The following is an 11140-nucleotide window of genomic DNA, read 5'->3' on the forward strand; positions in this document are numbered from 1 at the left end:
TTTTATACTTACATTTGAATGCAAAAATCAATATCAGGCTTTCTTTTGTTCCATATTTATTTATTACATTTTTTATTTCACCTGTATTTAACCAGGTAGGGCAGTTGAGAACAAGTTCTCATTTACAACTGCGACCTGGCCAAGATAAAGCAAAGCAGTGCGAAAAAAAACAACAACACAGAGTTACACATAAACAAACGTACAGTCAATAACACAATAGAAGAATATATCTACAGTGTGTGCAAATGTAGAAAATTAGGGAGGTAAGACAAAAAATAGGCCATAGGGGCGAAATAATTACAATTTAGCATTAACACTGGAGTGATCGATGTGCAGATGATGATGTGCAGGTAGAGATACTGGGGTGCAAAAGAGCAAAAAGATAAATAACAATATGGGGATGAGGAAGTTGGGTGGGCTATTTAGAGATGGGCTGTGTACAGGTACAGTGATCGGTTTGCTGCTCTGACAGCTGGTGCTTAAAGCTAGTGAGGGAGATATGAGTCTCCAGCTTCAGTGATTTTTGCAATTCATTCCAGTCATTGGCAGCAGAGAACTGGAAGGAAAGGCGGCCAAAGGCCATATCAAACACATAGATGGCAAGTGTAGACTACAATCCTTGTGACCAAGATAATTTCACATTCACACGAAAGAGAGAGAAAATCAAGATGGCAACAATACAATCCATTTTGAATCGAGTTTTTGGGCCAATAGCAGGCTAACGTTTAGATATAATACCTATATTTGCCTTAACAAAAAAGACCCTAAGTTTCCAGAAGCACCATGTTCATTCACCTTTCACATCAAAGACATCTGAATTCATGACCTACTGTTTAATGACAGGGTGTGTGTGGGTGGCTGAATTTATCTTTTATGTACGTGACAGAGACAGGAGGGAAGGCCAGTCAGCTAGGTCTGGTTCGCTGGAACTTCACAGTTCATTTGAATCCAAACCAACAATTCTACAGTCAAATTGATTAGTGATTCAAAGGAACCTTCTTTTATTCTTATGTGAAATTCCATTCTGTGTAATTCCAAAGAAAGTCTGTGCTTTACAACAGTAATATTGTGACATGATAACTTTGGGCTACTGGGTTGTTGACACTGATCCTCAGTCATTTGAACTTGTTAATATGTCATGTGTTAACATACCAATAAAGTTTTGAATACTTTATAAATAGATACTATTATTTCTATAACTTTATCTGAAACCTCTGCTATCATTAAGCTGTGGTGTTACAAGACTAACACAATGTTAACTAGCGTGTACCTAACCTCTTTACAACAGGGACATGTTAATTAGACACAACACAGATAAAAGCACTTCCAAACGGGAAGTACTATCTGAACTTGTCCAATGCTTGTTTTTCATGATTGTGTTTTGTAAAAAAAAAATTGTCTTTGGTGTATTTCTATGCTACTATGCTGCCGTTTAATTGTTGTGTAATTGTGAGATACAGCGCTGCCTTGCAAAATTGATCACATTTGACAGTACATGCTGCCATTGACAGATCAACTTAGTGACAACAACACCTGATAGTGGATTAGAAAGGCCACATACAATAGAATCCAACTTTATTTTCAGCAACTTACACTTGATGTGCTCATTATATCATATTTTCAGGGATTGTTATGACAAAGTATTGATTGAAAAATAAACGTCTGACATTGTTCTGGTGATGGTTCACACAGTTTAAACTTCTTGTCATGGTCCTTGTTCCATTTGATGGTTACATTGAGCTGTGCTTTGTCATTGGAGTGTTTTACTAAATATTTCATGCAACCGATTATCAATCTAAAAATACATATTTTGTTTACATCCAATATAAAACATTAAAATTAATAATCATCACTTTCTATTATGCTTAATTTAGGCTACAGCAGTTTTATGGTAACCAATCAGGTTTACAGTATCACGTGGACAAGTGTTTTGAGATTCCAACACGATCCCCTGAACTTCTGAGTAACCGAATGCACCCCAGCCAACATTTTTAGAAGTGTCAAAATACATAATGTTATCCAATATTTGATTATAAACGTCCTGGTTCGGATCCCGGCAAATAAATCAATCATTTTGTTTGTTCAGGAGAGATGACCCCTTAAACAAAGGACAAATATGAGGAAACATATCTTTGAAACTTTCCACTTACAGGAAATGCTCTCTCTATATTTCACACCAACTCAATAGCTGAGGTTAAGATACAGTTGCAAGGACATCTGACACAAGCTTTACAAAATTACATGTGAGGTTCTGATGTACACACACACACTCACACAAGCACGCACGCACACCCATTGGACACTAAACTTACTGTACAGACCAGGGTTAAACAGTTCTTTATATTATTACACATTAAAGGGGTAAAACACAAGTATTAAGCCTACTGTTGGCCTACTCTGAAAATACCCTACAAATCTTTAAAGTGAGTTTCCCCACTGACAGCGCTTGGAACGGAAGGTAATTATTATAGGTAAATGTGTGTCGGTAAGTAACCTACTCTGGTTGTCTTTAAGCATTAGTGTAGACCTACTTTGAAAATACTCTAATTTCTTCATAATCTTGTCAAACTATTGATTGCTGGTGAGATCATTAAACACAGAAAAGTATGCAGTATAGAAGTAGAATCTGAATTTGAGCCAGTTTGAAAATAATCCTGCGGCAACAGGAAATGTGAATTATTATGTGGATTATAATACATTTACATTTGTGTAGGGGTTGATACATTTTTCATAAGGGATTATCAAGTCTGAAATGTACAAACTTCAGAAGCCTTTTTATTTTATTTTGAAGGAAAGTTCTCCTGCAACAGGGTGAAATAATGTATCGATTAAATGTTTCCTTTTAGCATTAGGCTTAGCCTACTGGTTTAGCCTACTGCGCAATTTAAAATTCAACAAAAGGTTTAGAACATGATAAACTAGAGGTAATGGTTCCAGAATCACCAGGTGCATTCACCTTTCGAATCCAAACAAATCTGAATTCATGACCGACTGAAAAGTGAAAACAAGATGAATGCCAACAAATCCAGATTCTTTCCCTCTCTCTATGACCAGTCCAACGCATGCGGGGATATTTGGACCTCAACGTTGCAGGACCATGATCACTGCAATGCGGGGCAGAAGCAGCAGCAGCAGCCAGTTAAAGACACGGAGCGGTGGCCTTTTTATACAGTATATAAAAGACAATGATCAGTTAATTTGACAAACAAAAGTCAGTTGACTTATATATATATATATATATACAGTATATGTGTGTGTATGTATAACAACATTCCAACCTTTACATGTTTCTAGTCCAAATATGGCATGATTACACTATTTGTATTCAATTGCATCGCTTTCAATGAGAATCTTTTATTTTGAAGGCAAACCAAAACTTACACTGTAGAGCACTGTAGAGTTTTTGATTCCCACAGGGGACCAGTATGAAAAAAGTATTAAAATATATATACTCACTACTGTAAGTCGCTCTGGATATGAGTGTCTGCTAAATGATTAAAATGTAGCTTTCCTACTACATTCCCATTAAAGTGAAACATCATATGACATTTGATCAACCAAGAAATTTGATCATATTACTCCAGTGCTAGCTTCCCTACACTGGCTTCCTGTTAAGGCAAGGGCTGATTTCAAAGTTTTACTGTTAACCTATAAAGCATTACATGGGCTTGCTCCTACCTATCTTTCCGAGTTGGTCCTGCCGTACATACCTACACGTACGCTACGGTCACAAGACGCAGGCCTCCTAATTGTCCCTAGAATTTCTAAGCAAACAGCTGGAGGCAGGGCTTTCTCCTATAGATCTCCATTTTTATGGAATGGTCTGCCTACCCATGTGAGAGACGCAGACTCGGTCTCAACCTTTAAGTCTTTACTGAAGACTTATCTCTTCAGTAGGTCATATGATTGAGTGTAGTCTGGCCCAGGAGTGTGAAGGTGAACGGCTCTGGAGCAACGAACTGCCCTTGCTGTCTCTGCCTGGCCGGTTCCCCTCTCTCCACTGGGATTCTCTGCCTCTAACCCTATTACAGGGGCTGAGTCACTGGCTTACTGGTGCTCTTTCATGCCGTCCCTAGGAGGGGTGCGTCACTTGAGTGGGTTGAGTTACTGACGTGATCTTCCTGTCTGGGTTGGCGCCCCCCCTTGGTTTGTGCTGTGGTGGAGATCTTTGTGGGCTATACTCGGCCTTGTCTCAGGATGGTAAGTTGGCGGTTGAAGATATCCCTCTAGTGGTGTGGGGGCTGTGCTTTGGCAAAGTGGGTGGGGTTATATACTTCCTGTTTGGCCCTGTCCGGGGGTATCATCGGATGGGGCCACAGTGTCTCCTGACCCCTCCTGTCTCAGCCTCCAGTATTTATGCTGCAGTAGTTTATGTGTCGGGGGGCTAGGGTCAGTTGGTTATATCTGGAGTACTTCTCCTGTCTTATCCGGTGTCCTGTGTGAATTTAAGTATGCTCTCTCTAATTCTCTCCTTCTCTCTTTCTTTCTCTCTCTCGGAGGACCTGAGCCCTAGGACCATGCGTCAGGACTACCGGGCATGAGGACTCCTTGCTGTCCCCAGTCCACCTGGCCTTGCTGCTGTTCCAGTTTCAACTGTTCTGCCTGCGACTATGGAACCCTGACCTGTCCACCGGACGTGCTACCTGTCCCAGACCTGCTGTTTTCAACTCTCTAGAGACCGCAGGAGCGGTAGAGAGACTCTTAATGATCGGCTATGAAAAGCCAACTGACATTTACTCCTGATTATTATTTGTGAACATTTATGAACATTTGAACATCTTGGCCATGTTCTGTTATAATCTCCACCCGGCACAGCCAGAAGAGGACTGGCCACCCCTCATAGCCTGGTTCCTCTCTAGGTTTCTTCCTAGGTTTTTGCCTTTCTAGGGAGTTTTTCCTAGCCGCCGTGCTTCTACACCTGCATTGCTTGCTGTTTGGGGTTTTAGGCTGGGTTTCTGTACAGCACTTCGAGATATTAGCTGATGTACGAAGGGCTATATAAAATAAACTTGATTTGATTTGATGATATCATGATTCTGGGAGTCAATTACCTATTGGCAAGGAAATGTGATTGGCACGTAGTCGCAGAAAGTAAGGGTGCTGAGGGTGCTGCAGCACCCCCTAAAAAATCTGAATAAAAAAAAGATTAATAAAAAATGTATTTATATTTTTTTTTTTACAAATTCTCACCACCCCCACCCACAAGCTACTGTATTTCCCGTGGCTATGGATAAGCATGATGGCTTTGCCGTTTGTGAAGAGAAAAAAATACTTTTATCCTATTGAGACATGAGAAGGGCGCAAGACAAGACTAGCTGGAGTGTACCTGACTGGTAGGACTAAGCATGAATAATCATTGAAAATGGTGAAAAACATCTCCTACTACAATCTAATAAAAGTTAGGTGAGAAAATAATGGTTAATACAGCTATTATGAGATCCATTTGAGTCCAATTAATATTGTAATGCAAAACATTTTGATTGCGAAACGTTGCGATCTTGACGGATGATTATTTTTTGTACATTTTTAACCTATATAATTCATTATTCAAATTGACTGAAACATGAAATTATGACTGATAGTACATTTGTTGAAAGTAACTGTAGAAGTTTGTGAGTGAATTTTGGTGACAAGCCAAATTTCTTCAGCCTCCTGAGGTTGAGGAGGCGCTGCTGCGCCTTCTTCACAACGCTGTCTGTGTGGGTGGACCAATTCAGTTTGTCCGTGATGTGTACGCCGAGGAACTTAACTTACTACCCTCACTACTGTCCCATCGATGGGGATAGGGGGGTGCTCCCTCTGCTGTTTCCTGAAGTCCACCATCATCTCCTTTGTTTTGTTGACGTTGAGAGTGAGGTTATTTTCCTGACACCACACTCCAAGGGCCCTCACCTCCTCCCTGTAGGCCATCTCGTCGTTGTTGGTAATCAAGCCTACCACTGTAGTGTCGTCCGCAAACTTGATGATTGAGTTGGAGGCGTGCATGGGCACGCAGTCGTGGGTGAACAGGGAGTACAGGAGAGGGCTCAGAACGCACCCTTGTGGGGCCCCAGTGTTGAGGATCAGCGGGGTGGAGATGTTGTTACATACCCTCACCACCTGGGGGCGGCCCGTCAGGAAGTCCAGTACCCATTTGCACAGGGCGGGGTCGAGACCCAGGGTCTCGAGCTTGATGACGAGTTTGGAGGGTACTATGGTGTTAAATGCTGAGCTGTAGTCGATGAACAGCATTCTCACATAGGTATTCCTCTTGTCCAGATGGGTTAGGGCAGTGTGCAGTGTGGTTGCGATTGCGTTTTCTGTGGACCTATTGGGGCGGTAAGCAAATTGGAGTGGGTCTAGGGTGTTAGGTAGGGTGGAGGTGATAGGGTCCTTGACTAGTCTCTCAAAGCACTTCATGATGACGGAAGTGAGTGCTACGGGGCGGTAGTCGTTTAGCTCAGTTACCTTAGCTTTCTTGGGAACAGTAACAATGGTGGCCCTCTTGAAGCATGTGGGAACAGCAAACTGGGATAAGGATTGATTGAATATATCCGTAAACACACCAGCCAGCTATGGCATCCCCAGCAATCTGAGGACGCGGCCTTGCGCAGCCTTGCGAGGGTTAACACGTTTAAATGTTTTACTCACGTCGGCTGCAGTGAAGGAGAGTCTGCAGGTTTTGGTAGAGGGCCGTGTCAGTGGCAAAGCGAGCAAAGAAGTTATTGAGTCTGTCTGGGAGCAAGACATCCTGGTCCGCGACAGGGCTGTTTTTTTGTTTTTGTAATCCGTGATTGACTGTAGACCCTGCCACATACCTCTTGTGTCTGAGCCGTTGAATTGCAACTCTACTTTGTCTCTATACTGACGCTTAGCTTGTTTGATTGCCTTGCGGAGGGAATAGCTACACTGTTTGTATTCGGTCATGTTTCCGGTCACCTTGCCCTGGTTAAAAGCAGTGGTTCGCGCTTTCAGTTTCGCGCGAATGCTGCCATCAATCCACAGTTTCTGGTTTGGGAATGTTTTAATAGTTGTTATGGGTACGACGTCGCCGATGCACTTTCTAATGAACTCGCTCACCGAATCAGCGTATTCGTCAATGTTGTTGTTGGACGTAATGCGGAACTTATCCCAATCCACAGAATCGAAGCAGTCTTGAAGCTTGGAATCAGATTGGTCGGACCAGCATTGAACAGACCTCAGCGCGGGAGCTTCTTGTTTTAGTTTCTGTCTGTAGGCTGGAAGCAACAAAATGGAGTCGTGGTCAGCTTTTCCGAAAGGAGGGCGGGGGAGGGCCTTATATGCGTTGCGGAAGTTAGAATAACAATGTTCCAGGGTTTTACCAGCCCTGGTTGCGCAATCGATATGCTGATAGAATTTAGGGAGTCTTGTTTTCAGATTAGCCTTGTTAAAATCCCCAGCTACAATGAATGCAGCCTCAGGATATGTGGTTTCCAGTTTACATAGAGTCAAATTAAGTTTGTTCAGGGCCATCGATGTGTCTGCTTGGGGGGGAATATATACGGCTGTGATTAAAATCGAAGAGAATTCCCTTGGTAGATAATGCGGTCGACATTTGATTGTGAGGAATTCTAAGTCAGGTGAGCAGAAGGACTTGAGTTCCTGTATGTTGTTATGATCACACCATGTCTCGTGAATCATAAGGCATACCCCCCGCCCCTCTTCTTAGAGTGTCATTGTACGCTGATGATTCATGTTTTCTTTTAAATACACAATTAGAATCCCTCCACAGCATCATAGAGGATCTGGATACTTTTCTAACCTCTCTGGATTAAAACCAAATGATGTACTATATTACGTATTGGATCACTAAAACATGCAACTTTTACATTACCGTGTAGTTTACCAATAAAATGGTCTGCCTGGGATGTGAACATACTCAGTATACATATCCCGAAAGAAAGAAATTATTTTTTGAAATCTGACACAGCGGCTGGATTAACAAGAAGTTAAGCTGATTTTGATGTATAACACATATATTTTCAAGTATGTTAAATATTTGAATTTAGTATTTTTGAATTTCGCGCTCTGCAATTTCACCGGATGTTGGCCAGGTGGGACGCTACCGTCCCACCTGCCCGTAAAGAAGTTTAAAATGAAGAGTAACAGATTTTCTCCTATTGTACTGTTTATCATGACAACACATTATTGCATTATTTCAGATGCAGGTTATGGTGTTTCACCCTGTTTTCCTTTTTTTACTGACCCCCTGTACAGTAGACTATCTGTTTTCAGATGCACCCTGGGAGATGAGGTTTTCTAGCCCGTCCTGTGTGTCTGAATGTAAATAGAAAATGAATGCTCTCTCTTACTGTAACTCCAAACCAGAACTCTGTTGTTTTTCTGTTCCCAGCATTTGTTTTGGTATGTGGATGGATGGTTATGCTACCATTCAGGCTAGGGGAGGACCGGGACAAAATATACACTTTTTAGTTTTTTTCCTTACTACCCAGAGATTGATAGAGCAACTTTAATTTAATTTCTATGGTAAATAAGTTTAAATTAAATAGACCAAGAACAGAACTACTGCAATGTTACTTTTGTACCTGCAGGTGGTGCTTGGGTTAGAAGTAACAGCTGGAGAGAAGTGTACAATATCTGTCTTATCTCAATGTTTCTAGTTTGTAATGCTCATTACTTTCAACAAATGTACTATCAGTCATAATTTCATGTTTCAGTCAATTTGAATAATGAATTATATAGGTTAAAAATGTACAAAAAATAATCATCCGTCAAGATCGCAACGTTTCGCAATCAAAATGTTTTGCATTACAATATTAATTGGACTCAAATGGATCTCATAATAGCTGTATTAACCATTATTTTCTCACCTAACTTTTATTAGATTGTAGTAGGAGATGTTTTTCACCATTTTCAATGATTATTCATGCTTAGTCCTACCAGTCAGGTACGCTCCAGCTAGTCTTGTCTTGCGCCCTTCTCATGTCTCAATAGGATAAAAGTATTTTTTTCTCTTCACAAACGGCAAAGCCATCATGCTTATCCATAGCCACGGGAAATACAGTAGCTTGTGGGTGGGGGTGGTGAGAATTTGTAAAAAAAAAAATATAAATACATTTTTTATTAATCTTTTTTTTATTCAGATTTTTTAGGGGGTGCTGCAGCACCCTCAGCACCCTTACTTTCTGCGACTACGTGCCAATCACATTTCCTTGCCAATAGGTAATTGACTCCCAGAATCATGATATCATCAAATCAAATCAAGTTTATTTTATATAGCCCTTCGTACATCAGCTAATATCTCGAAGTGCTGTACAGAAACCCAGCCTAAAACCCCAAACAGCAAGCAATGCAGGTGTAGAAGCACGGCGGCTAGGAAAAACTCCCTAGAAAGGCAAAAACCTAGGAAGAAACCTAGAGAGGAACCAGGCTATGAGGGGTGGCCAATCCTCTTCTGGCTGTGTCGGGTGGAGATTATAACAGAACATGGCCAAGATGTTCAAATGTTCATAAATGTTCACAAATAATAATCAGGAGTAAATGTCAGTTGGCTTTTCATAGCCGATCATTAAGAGTCTCTCTACCGCTCCTGCGGTCTCTAGAGAGTTGAAAACAGCAGGTCTGGGACAGGTAGCACGTCCGGTGGACAGGTCAGGGTTCCATAGTCGCAGGCAGAACAGTTGAAACTGGAACAGCAGCAAGGCCAGGTGGACTGGGGACAGCAAGGAGTCCTCATGCCCGGTAGTCCTGACGCATGGTCCTAGGGCTCAGGTCCTCCGAGAGAGAGAAAGAAAGAGAGAAGGAGTATCACCGCCTGGTACGGCAACTGCTCCGCCCACAACCGTGAGGCTCTCCAGAGGGTAGTGAGGTCTGCACAACGCATCACCGGGGGCAAACTACCTGCCCTCCAGGACACCTACACCACCCGATGTCACAGGAAGGCCATAAAGATCATCAAGGACAACAACCACCCGAGCCACTGTCTGTCCACCCCACTATCATCCAGAAGGCGAGGTCAGTACAGGTGCATCAAAGCAGGGACTGAGAGACTGAAAAACAGCTTCTATCTCAAGGCCATCAGACTGTTAAACAGCCACCACTAACATAGAGTGGCTGCTGCCAACATACTGACTCAACTCCAGCTCACTTTAATAATGGAAATTTATGGAAATTTATCAAAAATGTATTACTAGCCACTTTAAACAATGCCACTTAAGATAATGTATATGCATATAATCATCTACTGCATTTTGCCATCTTTATGTAATACATGTATCACTAGCCACTTTAAACTATGCACTTTTATGTTTACATACCCTACATTACTCATCTCATATGTATATACTGTACTCAATACCATTTACTTCATCTTGCCTATGCCGTTCTGTACGATCACTCATTCATATATCTTTATGTACATATTCTTTATCCCTTTACACTTGTGTGTATAAGTGCGTATAAGGTAGTAGTTGTGGAATTGTTAGGTTAGATTACTCGTTGGTTATTACTGCATTGTCGGAACTAGAAGCACAAGCATTTCACTACACACGTATTAACATCTGCTAACCATGTGTATGTGACAAATCACATTTGATTTGATTTGATTTGACACCTTTGTTTTTAAGCCATGGATTTCTAATCCCTTGATATTATTGTTGGATCTCATTTTAACAGCTAACATTTCAATGGCAATAATAAATAAATATGCAGATAGTGGACAACCTTGTTTTACTCCTCTTGACAGTTTAAATCTTTGTGTGATGTAGCCATTATTTACTATTTTACACAGAAGGTTACTATCCATAACTTTAACCCATTTTGTAATATTCTCCAAAATTAAAATATTCCAGGCATTTATATATAAACTCCAGTCGAACTTTATATATAACTTTATATTACTTTATATATACTACTTGGATCCTGTTTCAGTAACAATGAGATCAGACCTTGTTGAGTGACCGATTATCTACCATTTGTATAGGAGTGGTTAAAACATGCTAATGATGGTCCTCTTGAGTATATTAAAAAAGAAAATGGTATACCTGCACAGGTATGCCATCCAGCCCTGGAGTTTTCCCGGACTTAAAGGCTTTAATAGCACCAAGAAGTTCCTCCTCGGTAATTTGGCTTTCACATGAGTCTCTGTACAGAAGTTAATTTTGCATTATCAATAGGAAAA

Source organism: Salvelinus fontinalis, unplaced genomic scaffold (genome assembly GCF_029448725.1).
Source record: "Salvelinus fontinalis isolate EN_2023a unplaced genomic scaffold, ASM2944872v1 scaffold_0254, whole genome shotgun sequence".
In the NCBI taxonomy this organism is placed as follows: Eukaryota; Metazoa; Chordata; class Actinopteri; order Salmoniformes; family Salmonidae; genus Salvelinus; species Salvelinus fontinalis.